The 15557-nt window shown below is 42.9% G+C and overlaps 1 protein-coding gene across 6 annotated transcripts in view; it reads left to right on the top strand.

The window, feature by feature from the left end:
- CDIP1 (cell death inducing p53 target 1) overlaps positions 1–15557 on the top strand; it is a 55117-nt gene that overhangs the window by 6671 nt on the left and 32889 nt on the right. For 4 of the 6 annotated variants that reach the window (XM_030212706.1, XM_030212705.1, XM_030212704.1 and 1 more), the window contains exon 2: positions 11041–11262. The exons of the other annotated variants lie outside the window; for them this stretch is intronic. The gene's annotated coding sequence lies outside the window, so the exon portion shown is untranslated. The remainder of the gene's footprint in view (positions 1–11040; positions 11263–15557) is intronic. 6 annotated transcript variants of the gene reach the window in all.

Here is a 15557-nt window from a genome sequence, read left to right as displayed (position 1 = left end):
AAATGGACAGAGACACCCTGGACCGACCACTACAAACTAAACTTACCCTACATTGGCGGAAGAAGGGTATACAATGAATATTAGAACACACATCCTACAGCACAAGAGGTCAATTAGACACGAAAACATTCTGGCAACTAATATACAATAACGAATGGGCAACACAAACAGACTCCATATGCTACCTCATAGAATGGGACAAAAGATGCAAAAGCATACTAGATTAAATTGTGCCTTTACGAACAAGAACCCCACGCAAGCATAACTCGACACCATGGTTCAACGATGAACTGAAAAAGTTAAAAACACAAACCAGGAAACTCGAACGAGCATGGAATAAAACAAAAGATGAACATACACTCAACACATGGAAACAAATGCAAAGAAAATACAAATACGCAATAAGACAGGCCAAAAGATCATACTATAAAACCAAAATAGGGACAGATTACAAAGACATGAAGAAATTATACAAACTCCTAGACACCAATTTGGTCACTACCACGAATACAGACATCCCATCTGCAGATAAACTTGCGAAGTACTTCAATGAAAAAATTGTAAACCTACGCAACATGCTACCTCAGAACAACACCAACATTGAAAACTTCCTTCATGAATTGGACCCAACCATTGGAGAATACCCGGCAGATCGGACCTGGTTAAACTTCGCCCTCCTTACAGTTGAAACAGTTACCCAGGCGATTAGTAGGTTTTCCAACACTCACTGTAAACTAGATACCTGTCCCAGCTACCTAATGAAATCCGCCCCTGACCGCTTCATAGCAGACCTCACATCCCAGCTAAATTACATGCTTCAGCAAGGCCTCTTCCCTAAGGAAAATGGCAATATCCTACTCACCCCAATACCAAAAGATGCCAAGAAAAAAAATCACTAACTACCATCCAGTAGCATCAATCCCATTGGTGGTCAAACTGATGGAAAGCATGGTAACCAAACAACTTACAGATTACATAAACAAATTCTCAGTATTACACGAATCACAGTCGGGCTTTCGCCCCCTCCACAGCACAGAAACAGTAGTACTTACTCTTCTAGCCAAATTCAAGCAGGAAATAGCAACAGGCAAAAACATTCTTCTCCTCCAATTTGACATGTCTAGTGCATTTGACATGGTAAACCATAATATATTAAGATTACTAGATAAGTTTGGGATTGGTGGAAACATACTTAACTGGATCAAGGGCTTCCTAACCACAAGAACATATCAAGTAAAATCAAATTCAAACATATCACCGTGGAAAGCAGAGTGTGGAGTACCGCAAGGATCACCACTATCACTGATCCTATTCAACTTAATGATGACCCCACTTGCCAAGTCCTTATCTAACCATGGCCTTAACCCTTTCATAAATGCAGACAATGTCACAAAATACATTCCTTACAAAACCAAACTGACAGAAATCACCAACGAAATCAAACTCAGCCTGAACATCATGGATTCATGGGCAAATGCATTTCAACTAAAACTCAAAGAAAAAACTCATTGTCTCATCCCAACACAGTGTGGATATCCCCACAAGTTTCAACACCCCAGATCACACCCTTCCTCACTCAGACAGCTTTAAAATTCTCGGCGTTACAATGGACTGTAACTTAACACTAGAGAGCCAAGTGGCATCCACAACAAAGAAAATGTTCCACTCAATGTGGAAACTCAAACGCGTGAAGCAATTCTTCCCGAGGGAAACATTTCGCAACCTGACACAATCAATGGTACTAAGCCACTTAGATTACTGCAATGGAATTTATGCGGGATGTAGAGAACAAACCTTAAAGAAACTTCAGACCGTTCAAAACATGGCAGCTAGGCTTATATTTGGTAAAGCACAAAACCCCTCCCCGAAAAACTACACTGGCTCCCAATCAAAGAACACATCGCCTTCAAAATCTGCACCCTGGTTCACAAAATCATCTACAGAGAAGCCCCAAGTTACATGACAAACTTAATCGACTTACCAGTTAGAAATACATCCGAATCAACACGATCTTATCTAAATCTGCACTACCCAAGCTGCAAAGGACTTAAATACAAAAGAACTTACGCATCTAGTTTTTCCTACATAAGACACAACTGTGGAACACATTACCAAAAGCCTTGAAAACGACATACGACCACCTAAAATTCCGGAAATCACTAAAAACCTAATCTCTGCAACACAACCAAACTAAAGCACGTAATGGACATAACACAACTCTTCCGTTCTCCGATTCCCTAATGTGGCTGTGCCACATAAACTTGATCTTACCACAATATCACCCTGTATTTGTTCACACCGGAGCCTGCAGAGGCCTCTTCGGTGCTATATAAGTCACATTGAGCTTACAAATAGGTGGGAAAATGTAGGATACAAATGTAACAAATAAAAATTTACTGTTAGCCACATTGAACTAGAATATGTTCGGGATAATGTGGGGTATAAATGTCAACATAAAAAATTTGATTTACATCTACTTGTTCTACACCACTCAGGATTTTGTAGACCTCAGTCATATTTCCCCACAGCCAACTCTTTTTCCAACCTGGAGAACCCTAACCTCTTTAGCCTTTCCTCATATGAGAGAAGTTCAGTCCCCTTTATCATTTTGGTTGCTCTTCTTTTGAACCTTTTCTAATTCTGCTATATCTTTTTTGAGATACGGTTACTAGAATTGAACGCAGTACTCGAGGTGAGGTCGCACTATGGAGTAATAGAGGCATTATAGTGTTCTTGGTCTTATTTTGCATCCCTTTCTTAATAATTCCTAGCATCCTGTTTGCTTTTTTTGACTGCCGCTACACACTGGGCAGAAGATTTCAGTGTATTGTCTACAGTGACCCCTAGATCTTTTTCTTTGGTGCCGACTCCCAAGGTGGACCCTAACATCAGGTAACTGATTCAGATTATTTTTCCCAATGTGCATCACTTTGCATGTGTCTACATTACATTTCTTCTGCCACTTGGATGCCCAGTCTCCCAATTTCCTAAGGTCTCCCTGTAATTTTTCACAGTCTGTGTGTGTTTTAACAATTTTGAATAGTCTTGTGTCATCTGCAAATTTAATCACCTCAGTTCTGGTTTTCCAGATATGATCTGGTTCTTCTATTCTGCCAACTTCCTAATTAGGTTCACAGCAGATTCCAAGTACAGTTACAAAATTACCTAAACATTACAAATAAGATTTCTGAAACAGAAAAGTCTTCAAACCTTTCTGAAAATAGAATTATGTAGGTGCTATCCTTAATTAAATAGTTAAAGAACACCATAATTGAACAGCTTGATAACGGAAAAGATATTTTTTTATACTTTACACCAGTAAAGGATGGAAAATAAAGGAGACGATGATCTTCAGCTCTAGAGAAGGTAGTAGCTGAAGGGAAAGGAAAAGGTTTTATCAAATATTCTGGACATGAATTCTGTAAACCTAACAGGCCAATTTTAAATGAAATTGGAGCATCTATGGGAAGCCGGTGCAACCTAATCAAACATGGAGTGTAATGATCAAATCTTTTCTTTTTAAATCTTAGTCGCAGATCATTTATAAACTAGTAAAAAAGGCCCGTTTCCGAAACCAATGAAACGGGCACTAGCATGTGGTTTTTTTTTTTTTGTGTGTATGTCTCACAGAGTTATTTTGTGTGAGTGTGTGAGGGTGCGGTGTGTGTGCAGGTTGTTGGTGTGTCTTTTTTTTTTTTTGTTTTGTTTTTTGCTTGGGGGTTGGGGGATGTGCTGTGCTGTGCTGGCAAAGTGGGTTGGATTGGTGTTTGGCTTTGAGGGTGTGTTTCTGTTGTATTGTGTATGTGTGGTTTTGTCCATAGGCGGTCGGTGGCCCAACTGTTTGGGGAGGCTAAAGGGGGCGGGGTTAGGGGTGGGGCCAGGGGTGGAGCTTAAATCCATAATTGTCTGATCACACAGAGATAAAAAAAATAAATGTCATACCTTTTATTAAATTTAGATATTAGTTATGTATCATATGTCAAGGAATAAAGTGGTTGCTCAAAGCATATACTAACTACAATCGCTCAACTGCAAAACACTATGCACAACTTTGTGCAAAAACACACTCTGAACCTTACTGTACCATAAATATTACACTGGGCAGAACCTAATACACCAATATACCACCCATACGGAAAATGCAGACCGTCAACAATATTGAAACAAGGGATCATAATATCACAATTCTCATGTAGAGCTACAAAACATCCTAATTCATGTTTAATGTGGGATAAAATGTCATAAATAAGTAAATAAACTTTTAATGTTGAACACCTAATTCTCAAAGTGGACATATTCCAAACACTATATTGAAAATAAAATGATCTTTTCTACCTTTTGTTGTCCGGTGACTTTGTTTTTCTGATTGTGCTGGCTCAGTATCCGATTCTGCTGCTATCTGTCCTCTTAACTCCGTTTCCAGGGCTTCCTTTCCATTTATTTGTTTACTTTCCACCTTTCTTCTTCATTTCTTGTCCTACATCCCCAAGTAAAAGCTGGGTCCTCCGCAAACTTGACTGTCCAGTGGAGCCAGCTTTTGCCTATTTTCTTCATCCATGTGCAGTTTTTCTACTCTCTCTTCCTTTTCCATCATCTCATCTCCTTTCTCACTCCACCCTCCCCTCCATCCACCCATGTGCAGCAACCCTCCTCTCCCCTGCCCTCTCCTCTCCCCTTCATCCACCATGTGCAGCAACCCTCCTCTCCTCTCCCGTCCGCCCTCGTTTCCTTCCTGGCCCCCACCCTCCGCCGTACCTTTAAATATTATATTTTTGCTGGAGTTGCGGGCAGCGCCGGCATTGAAGACATCAGCAGGTGCATCGCGCTTCCAGCAGCCTTCCCTCGCAAGTCAGATGATGGCTCCGCCCTCTTCTGACGTATTTCCTGTTTCTACGAGGGCGGAGCCAGAGCCATCATCCGACTTGCGAGGGAAGGCTGCTGGAAGTGCGATGAGCCTCCTGATGTCTTCAATGCCGGTGCTGCCCGCGACTCCAGCAAAAATATAATATTTAAAGGTACGGCAGGCAGACGGTCGGCCGGCGGCGGCGGGGCAGTGGCGGGCTGGGGAGGCTTAGCCTCCCCAAGCCTCTTATACGGGGCGCTTATGGTTTTGTCTGTCAAGGAGGTTTGTGGAGGGGGGTCTTTCTGTTGGTGAAATGTAAATGTGGTTGTAGGGGGGTCAGCCTTTGTTGAGTGTTGTTTTTTTTTTTTTTTGTGTTGTGCTGAGGCAGCAGTGTTGTTTTAGATGGGCGGAAGGTAGAGGAGCACGTTCTTTGTCGGTTTTTTTTTTTTGCCGTTTCAGGGCTGCTGTAGGGGAATGCTGGTAGAGAAATGTGCTGTTGGAAGCAGCGCCATCTTTTTCCATTGGGCTGGGGTTCTGGGCATCCTGGAGGTGGGTGACGGCTTGCCTGAGGACGGGGATGGTTGTTTTAAGTTGGCGGAAGGGAGAAGAGCACGGTCTCGGGCCGTCGGGGGGTGATCCGGTATGTTTGGTCCATTTCAGGCCGGCTGCAGGGGAATGCTGGAACATTTATGCGCTGCAGGAATCAGCGCTGTCTTTTTCCGGGTGCTCGGGGAATCCCCGAGGTGGGAGACAGCTTGCCTGAGGCTGGGGATGGTTTGGCACGTCCTTGGCCGCTTCGGCAAAAGGGGAAGAGGAAGGGGGTGGGGAGTTACCTGCAGCCGCCTGAGAAACCATGTATTCTTTGCTTGTTTTGTATTATTAGTTTGCATTTCTGTTGAAGAAAGAGTGGATGCCTTTCGAATGATGGAGGTGCTGCGTCGGTGTGCGGTTGTTTCGTTAGTTTGGCAGCCAGTCTCCAGCGATTCCTAGGCAGGGAAGGAGTACTCCTCCCCCTTCCTTGGTCGCTGTTTGCTGCTGGCTGGATCGCGGGTAATCCTTCCAGCTGGGCCGCAGCTTGTCCTGTTCACCCACGTCCCAGATGGTGACGGGCACGTTGTTTTCCGGCTCCTCTGACTCCATGTCAAGCGATCCCAAATATAGTCTGTGCTATACAGTGGGGGAAATAAGTATTTGATCCCTTGCTGATTTTGTAAGTTTGCCCACTGACAAAGACATGAGCAGCCCATAATTGAAGGGTAGGTTATTAGTAACAGTGAGAGATAGCACATCACAAATTAAATCCGGAAAATCACATTGTGGAAAGTATATGAATTTATTTGCATTCTGCAGAGGGAAATAAGTATTTAATCCCTCTGGCAAACAAGACCTAATACTTGGTGGCAAAACCCTTGTTGGCAAGCACAGCGGTCAGACGTCTTCTGTAGTTGATGATGAGGTTTGCACACATGTCAGGAGGAATTTTGGTCCACTCCTCTTTGCAGATCATCTCTAAATCATTAAGAGTTCTGGGCTGTCGCTTGGCAACTCGCAGCTTCAGCTCCCTCCATAAGTTTTCAATGGGATTAAGGTCTGGTGACTGGCTAGGCCACTCCATGACCCTAATGTGCTTCTTCCTGAGCCACTCCTTTGTTGCCTTGGCTGTATGTTTTGGGTCATTGTCGTGCTGGAAGACCCAGCCACGACCCATTTTTAAGGCCCTGGCGGAGGGAAGGAGGTTGTCACTCAGAATTGTACGGTACATGGCCCCATCCATTCTCCCATTGATGCGGTGAAGTAGTCCTGTGCCCTTAGCAGAGAAACACCCCCAAAACATAACATTTCCACCTCCATGCTTGACAGTGGGGACGGTGTTCTTTGGGTCATAGGCAGCATTTCTCTTCCTCCAAACACGGCGAGTTGAGTTCATGCCAAAGAGCTCAATTTTTGTCTCATCTGACCACAGCACCTTCTCCCAATCACTCTCGGCATCATCCAGGTGTTCACTAGCAAACTTCAGACGGGCCGTCACATGTGCCTTCCGGAGCAGGGGGACCTTGCGGGCACTGCAGGATTGCAATCCGTTATGTCGTAATGTGTTACCAATGGTTTTCGTGGTGACAGTGGTCCCAGCTGCCTTGAGATCATTGACAAGTTCCCCCCTTGTAGTTGTAGGCTGATTTCTAACCTTCCTCATGATCAAGGATACCCCACGAGGTGAGATTTTGCGTGGAGCCCCAGATCTTTGTCGATTGACAGTCATTTTGTACTTCTTCCATTTTCTTACTATGGCACCAACAGTTGTCTCCTTCTCGCCCAGCGTCTTACTGATGGTTTTGTAGCCCATTCCAGCCTTGTGCAGGTGTATGATCTTGTCCCTGACATCCTTAGACAGCTCCTTGCTCTTGGCCATTTTGTAGAGGTTAGAGTCTGACTGATTCACTGAGTCTGTGGACAGGTGTCTTTCATACAGGTGACCATTGCCGACAGCTGTCTGTCATGCAGGTAACGAGTTGATTTGGAGCATCTACCTGGTCTGTAGGGGCCAGATCTCTTACTGGTTGGTGGGGGATCAAATACTTATTTCCCTCTGCAGAATGCAAATAAATTCATATACTTTCCACAATGTGATTTTCCGGATTTAATTTGTGATGTGCTATCTCTCACTGTTACCAATAACCTACCCTTCAATTATGGGCTGCTCATGTCTTTGTCAGTGGGCAAACTTACAAAATCAGCAAGGGATCAAATACTTATTTCCCCCACTGTAGGCCTTCTGGCACTCTTCATTACTGGCATTAGGCATTTAAAAATTTCTCCCCCCCCCCTCCCCCGGTCTATTTTTGCACATACCCACAGCAGGAATATTCTTCTCTCGTTCCAGCGGTGGTTCTGTGCTCTCCGTGCTGCACAGATAATGAGCCATTCTGCTGGGGAATGCTCCTCCCTTATTGTCACGTAGTTTCCTCTGATTGGTCCGTCTTACGTTGCCTAGTGTTGCCTGGGAACGGTGTTGTGATGGTCCTTTGTGTTTCAGAATGTTGAGGTTGTTTTTTCTGATTGGTCCGTCATGCGAGGGCGGGGCAGAGAGACATGGTCAGTGTTGTGGCTTCACCACCATGAATCCATGAACCCTTCAGTGAGTGAGTGACTTCAGAATGTTGAGGGTGAGTTTTATTATAGTAGATATGTTAAATAGCACTGGTCCCTGTACAGATCCCTGTAGCCCTCCACTATTCACCCTTATCTATTGAGAAAAAATGAACATTTAACCCTACCCTCTGTTTTCTGTCCGATTAATTCCTAATCCATAACAGAACATTGCCTCCTATCCCCATTTCTTTTTAATTTTCTCAGGAGTCTCTCATAAGGAACTTTGTCAAAAGCTTTCTGAAAATCTGGATGTACTACATCAACTAGCTCACCTTTACCACATGTTTATTCACATCTTCAAATAAATTAAGAAAATGAGTGTGGCGAGACTTCCCTTGGCTGAATCTGTGCTGGCTCTGTCCTGATCTATGTTTAGTTATGTGTTCTGTAATTTTATTTTTTTTAATAATAGTTTCCACTATTTTGTCCGGCACTAACATCAGGCTTATCGGTGTGTAATTTCCCGTATCGCCCCTGGATCCCTTTTTAAAAAATTGGCGTCAATTGTCCATCCTCCAATCTCCAGGTACTATGGACAATTTTAACAACAGGTTGGAGATCACTAACAGCAGATCAGTAGTTTCATGTTTGAGATTTTTCAGTACCCTAGGGTGCATGCCATCCGGTTCAAGTGATTTACTACTCTTTAGTTTTGTCAGTTTGGCTCAGTACGTCATCCAGTTTCACCAAGATTTCTTTGTTCCTCCACATTACCCTTGAAATCCATTTTTCCCTAAAGACTGAACTAATTCTTTGCTTCAGTCTCTTCTATGGCCTTGTCCTCCCTGAGTGCCCCTTTTGCACCCTTCATGTTCTAACTGTCCCTGACAGCTTTCTGCTTCTGATGTACCTGAAAAAGTTTTTACTGTGAGTTTTTGCCTCTGTGGCAAATTTCTCTTCATATTCTCTTTCAGCCTTCTTTATCATTGATTTGTATCTAACTTGCCAATGCTTATATTGCCTCTTATTTTCTTCATTTAGGTCCTTTTTCCATTCTTTGAAGGATTTTATTTTGGCTCTAATTGCTTCATTCTCTTCACCTTTTAGCCATACTGGCTGTCGTTTTCTCTTCTTTCCACCTTTGTAAATACATGGAATGCATCTGGTCTGGGTTTCCAAGACGGTATTAACGTCCATGCCTGATTTAAAGTCCTAGCCTTTGCGGTCGATCCTTGTAGCTTCTTTTAACCATTTTCCTCATTTTATCATAGTCGCCCTTTCTAAAATTAGATGCTGCTACAGTAGATTTCCTTTGTGATTTCTCTCGAGATTAGCTCTAATTTGATCATATTATGATCACTGTTCCCCATCGAATCCAACACTATTACCTTTCGTACTATTTCCTGCATTCCCCTAAGATCTAGATCTAAAATGACTCCCCCTATTTTCAGTTCCTGAACTAGTTGCTCCAAGAAGTTCTAGGAATTTTACCTCCCTAGTACTCCCTGATGTAATATTTATACAGTCAATATTGGGGTAATTGAAATAACCACATAAATCCACAATAAACTTTTACAATAATATTCTGTATCTAAAGGAATGTCGTCTAATCTAATTACAATGTGGAGAAAAAAGACTTCAGTAAGAAAAAGAGACACACCCACTTATAAGGCAAAGACCTTATAAGTAGGCACTACATAAGTAATGCCACACTAGGAAAAGACCAAGGGTCCATCGAGCCCAGCATCCTGTCCACGACTGCAGCCAATCCAGGCCAAGGGCACCTGGCAAGTTTCCCAAATGTACAAACATTCTATACATGTTATTCCCGGAATTGTGGATTTTTCCCAAGTCCATTTAGTAGCAGTTTATGGACGTCCTTTAGGAAACCGTCTAACCCCTTTTTAAACTCTGCCAAGCTAACCGCCTTCACCACATTCTCCGGCAACGAATTCCAGAGTTTAATTACACGTTGGGTGAAGAAAAATTTCTCCGATTTTTTAAATTTACTACACTGTAGTTTCATCACATGCTCCCTAGTCCTAGTATTTTTGGAAAGCGTGAACAGACGCTTCACATCCACCTGTTCCACTCCACTCATTATTTTATATACCTCTATCATGTCTCCCCTCAGCCGTCTCTTCTCCACTAACAAAATGAACTCTGATTTTTTGAGATTATCACTGGCTAACTATAATTGTATAGATTTTAAGGTTCTTTGATGTTTAAATCAATATTTGGGCTGAACGCTGAGGGTGTAAGTGAATTGCTGGTATTTCCATTTGTAGATAGAAATATAATTTTTTTGCGAACCCTGAAATTAGGTTTTTTTTCTCTCTGAAAAACATTTGCTTCAAATCTGTTTTTAAGGCCTGTTTTCCTTTTACTGGGGCTAGATTATGGAATACATTGCCTTTGGATTTGAAACTAGTATTTTTCTTTTAGGAGAAAGAGAAAAACGTACTTATTTGACCAATAACCCTGTATAGTCGATATGCTATTTTGTTAGAGTGTGACTTCCTCTTTGTTTTAGTTCTCTTATTAATATAAACCACTTTGAATCCCTTTGTGGAATAACTGCGGTATCAAAAACTCTTATAGTATAATGCTATGGGAGCTGGTTATTTAATTCTCTACAAGTGTGGATGGGATTCTGGAGACTTTGAATTGGACCGTTGCAGATTGCCCAGGGATACCAGTTACCATTTGGTGCCAGATAAGAGATTTTCTTAATGCATTGGTTCTGTGTATTGCTGGGTTTTCTCTGTGGTCCCTTCAGCGCTTCTTAATATCTTACTTTTATTCTCTCCAGCTAGTACAAAGCCAATGTAGTAGTATAAAATTTTGAAGCTGGTTTAACTGAATAGTTTGGCCAAACACTTTTTGCTTGCACTTTTGTTACTTCCATCTCACAGCTGGGACCTTGTCTGTTCTTTGTGTTTCAGGGTTGGTTTTAGGGATACCCTTTTTTCCGGTATGAAGGGTCCTCGAGCCCCCTCTGGGTGATGCCCCTCTTTCCTGGCTGAGGGGCTCTGGGGTGTGGCCCCTCTTTCCTGGCTGAGAGGCTCCCGGTTCTGTCCCATCATGTCTCTGCTGTTTCTTTGCAGGTATATTTGGCTGACAACTGGGCAAGGACTGCACTTGAAGGTGGATCCTCTACGAGCAGGATGGCAGTCCAGCAGCCTGAAGTAGCCCCCATACAAGTGGCTCCAGGGATCTGGTCCAGCTGGAACTGGGGATTGTAGAACCTTGTAGTCGGTGGAGTGGCCAGTGAAGGCTCTGCTTCATCTGTGGGACATCTGTGGCAGGAGCTGGACCATCTTCAACTGGTAAAAAAAAAACCTGCTAAGGATTCTAAGCGTTCCAGGGGTGCGAAGGGAAAGAGACGTAGAAGTGCATCTTCCTCCTCTTCTGGGTCTAGCTCTTCTTTATCCTTCTCGTCTTCCTCTTCTAATGTTGCACCCCTGTCATCTAAGATAGCTCAGTTGGGGGGGGGGGGGGAGACAGGATAGGGGTCACCTGCACTAGTAGCTCTTTCTGAATTGTGAGAGAAAGTCCCTCATTCTGTTCGCAGAAAACTAAGGAAGAGGGCTTGCACTGATGTCTTTAAATTGATGGAAGGCAGGGTGAAATGTTGCTACTATTTGGGTTTCTGCCAAGTACTTGTGACCTGGATTGGCCACTGGAAATGGAATACTGAGCTAGATGGACCATTGGTCTGACCCAGTATGGCATGTTCTTATGAAAAAGAGCAAGAAGTCATCAAAATCAGGGGATGATGCAGACAAGGAAAAAAGGGTTTCCAGAAATTTATAAATATGTTAAAAAGCAGCAGTCCTATCACAGACCCCTGAGGAATCCCACTATCTACCCTTCTCCATTGAGAATACTGACCATTTAACCCTTTTCTCTGTTTTCTATCCTTTAACCAGTTTTTAATCCACATTAGGACACTGCCTCCTATCCCATGACTCTCCAATTTCTTCTGGAGTCTTTCATTAGGTACTTTGTCAAACACCTTTTGAAAATCCAGATACACAATATCAAGCGGCTCGCCTTTATTCACGTTTGTTCACCCCTTCAAAGAAATGTAATAAATTGGTGAGGCAAGATTTCCCTTCACTAAATTCATGTTAGCTTTGTCTCATTAGTCCATGCTTTTGAATATGCTCTGTAATTTTGTTCTTTATAATAGTCTCTACCATTTTGCCCGGCACCGACATCAGGCTCACTGGTCTATAATTTCCCGGATCCCCTCTGGAACCTTTTTTAAATATCGGCGTTACATGGGCTACCCTCCAATCTTCTGTTACCACGCTCAGTTTTAAAGATAAATTACATATTACTAACAATAGTTCCGCCAGTTCATTTTTCAATTCTATCAGTACTCTGGGATGACTATCATCCGGTCCAGGAGATTTGCTACTCTTCAGTTTGTCAAATGGCCCCATTACATCCTCTAGGTTTAAAGAGATTTCATTCAGTTTCTCCAACTCGTCAGCTTCGAATACTATTTCTGGCACTGGTATGTCTCCCAAATCTTCCTCGGTGAAGACTGAAACAAAGAATTTATTTAATATCTCCGCTATGGCTTTGTCTTCCCTGATCACCCCTTTTACCCCTCTGTCATCTAGTGGTCCAACTGATTCTTTTGCCAGCTTCTTGCTTTTAAATATACCTAAAAAAAAATGTTTTACTATGTGATTTTGCCTCCAACACAATCTTTTTTTTTTTTTTTTTTTTTTTTTTCCCCCAAAGTCCCTCTTAGCCTCCTTATCAGCGCTTTGCATTTGACTTGACATTCCTTATGCTGTTTTATTATTTTCAGTCTGTTCCTTCTTCCATTTTCTGAAGGATTTTCTTTTAGCTCTAATAGCTTCCTTCACCTCACTTTTTAACCACACCGGCTGTCGTTTGGTCTTCCTCCCTCCTTTTTTAATGGACGGAATATATTTGGCCTGGGCTTCCAGGATGGTATCTTCTGCTTTTATTATGTATTTATCAATTTGTACATTGTTCTAACCCTTCTATTAATCTGTTAATCCTTGTTACTCAATTTACATATTATGACCAATGTAATTTTCACTTTATATTCATTCAATCTATATTGTAATCCACATTGAACTCAAGACTTTAGGATAATGTGGGATATAAATGTCACAAATAAGTCAGTGCTAAAGATGTATTCAGTAAAGTTGCTTTCTCTTCAAAAGATAGGCTGATAAAGGAATCCATGTTTAAATTAGTGCTGTGCAAAAGAGTTGACTGTGATATACTTAAGATATCTGAATGCACATTTCCTTTAAGGAGGATGTTTGAAGGATGCCTAAACTTTCTCAAAGAAAAGTAATTAAATAGTGGTCCGATGACATTAAAAAAAAACGTGTGTCAAGGAAACCATTATTGGTTTGAAAAAAGATAGCATCAAGAGTGTGACCTGCATTCTGTGTAGGGATGGTGCTATACTGGGCCAAATACCAATCAGATGAAATGAGAGGAGTCCTTAGTAAGCTGAGTGATGTCATCTATATTATCTATATTAGACTTGGAATTTTAATGTAAAGGTGGGGAGAATTAAGGCAATAATGCAGAGTTTAAATTCTGTAGTACATGGACAGAAATAGAGGTAGGAGGTAGTCATTGATTTCTAGCTCTTTCTTACAGAGTTCAGTGACATAGCCATAGGTGAGCATGCACTGGTGCCTTCAGGAGAGATCTTCAGCTAGCAGGGCTTGAAGATCCCTGCCAGCTCAGATTTATTTGTTAATTATTTAGTTTAAGCGGGGGGCTGGAGAGCTGGGTGGAGGGGTGCAGAGGACATTTTCTTCTCCACCACTGCCAACTCCAGGCTCCGCTCATTCTGCCTTGCCTCACCCTTTGCCTGGAACAATCTTCCTCAACCCCTACGCCAAGCTCCCTCCCTACCCATTTTCAAATCTCTGCTTAAAACTCACCTCTTCAATGCCGTGTTCGGCACCTAACCTCTCATGAAATATAGTATTACCTACCAGACGGACTCTACACTTGTCTTTAGATTGTACACCTGTCTTTTTAGATTGTAAGCTCCTTGAGCAGGGACTGTCCTTCCATGTTAAATTGTACAGCGCTGCGTAACCCTAGTAGCCTTTTGGAATGTTAAGTAGTAGTAGTAGCATTTTCATGCCCACTTATTTATACTCTTAAGTCCACCCACAATCTTCTGTCTGACTATGCTATTAACAGAATCTACAGATGTGTTTGTACCAGTTCTTTCTATGCAGGCCATGAACCATCTTTTCTGTAATACACTGTTTTGAGCTATGACTATCAGTCTTTGTGTCTGAGTTTGATCCAGAAATAGTTTTTGGAGTAACTGTTCATATTTCCCACTGTATTTGTGTAATTGCCTCTTTTCTTAACTGTCTGCTGATCTAATTTTGCTGTAAGGGATGGGGTCTGTATAGTGATTACTGGAGTCAGCTATAACCAGGGGGTGCTTTAACACTGAGCTACTGTTTTGCACATGGCCCCGCTTTTCAGCCCCTACTAACCATAGGCGTCTATGGGAAGAAATGGCTTGCCACCCCAGTTTGTGCTGATCCCCCTTTCCCTCCCACTACCATGTCTCTGAATTCAGGCCCCTGGCAGGAAAGAGAAAATACTAGGTCCGCCATTGTGACCAGCTCTAACTCCAGCAACAACAAGGAGCCTTCCAACCTATCCACTCATTGAGGCCCTGTTGGTACCACCCCTCTGATGCATGTGTGTAAGGGAGGGTGGGACTAAACTGACCTTCACGAGTACATGGGCTGGAAGGCTCCTCTACGTTAAAGTTAGCACTGGTGCCATGTCTGGTACTTTCTCCTTGCTGCCGGGGTCCAGCACGGCAGTGCAGGTGGCAGCAGAGGTGGGGAGGTTCGAAGAGAAATGCTGGACTTGGGGGAGGAGAGAGGAAGAAGAGAGTTGGCAATGTTGGATTAAGGGCGGTGGGGAAATAGAATGGGTGATGGTGGGAGGGAGGGAAGAGAGTAGGGGAAGTTGAGAGAGGAGAAATACTGGACATGGATGGAGGGGAAGGGAAAAAGAGAAGGAGAAAATGCACATGGGTCGAGGGGAATAGAAGGAAAGAAAGGGAGAAAGGGAGGAGATGCACATTGATAGGAGAAGATCAAGGAGATGGAAAGAGAGGAAGAATATACACATGGATGGAGGGGAAGAGATGAGAAAAGCTGCACAAGGATGGAGACAGAAAATAAGCAAAAGCCGGATCTTCCATATCCACTGGATCCACTCTGTACCTCCTCCAATCAAGTTTGCAAAGGATCCAGCTCTTAGGCGCTGGCCTGGATCCTCTGCGTCCTCAGACATGGAACTTCAACTGCCGTGCTTTGCCCAAGATTCACTGCTGCCTCCATCTGCCCTTGATGTGTCTTTAAATATTAAGAAAAGAAAATCACAAAGGAAAAATTGGATTCAGAGAGAACCCCTGGCAAAGTTTTAACATAAAAAAAAACCCTGAAGCTTCTAGGCAAGGTAAGCCCTGCTAAAGCAAGGAAGGATGGAGAAGCGGCCACAGTAGCCACCGGGGCAAATTGAGGCAGCAGAGAATCCAGTGAAGCAAGAAGATCCAGCCGAGGCAGCACAG

Source organism: Microcaecilia unicolor, chromosome 8 (assembly GCF_901765095.1).
Source record: "Microcaecilia unicolor chromosome 8, aMicUni1.1, whole genome shotgun sequence".
In the NCBI taxonomy this organism is placed as follows: Eukaryota; Metazoa; Chordata; class Amphibia; order Gymnophiona; family Siphonopidae; genus Microcaecilia; species Microcaecilia unicolor.
Note: the sequence above shows the minus strand (reverse complement) of the source record. Positions and strands in the feature narration are given on the sequence as shown.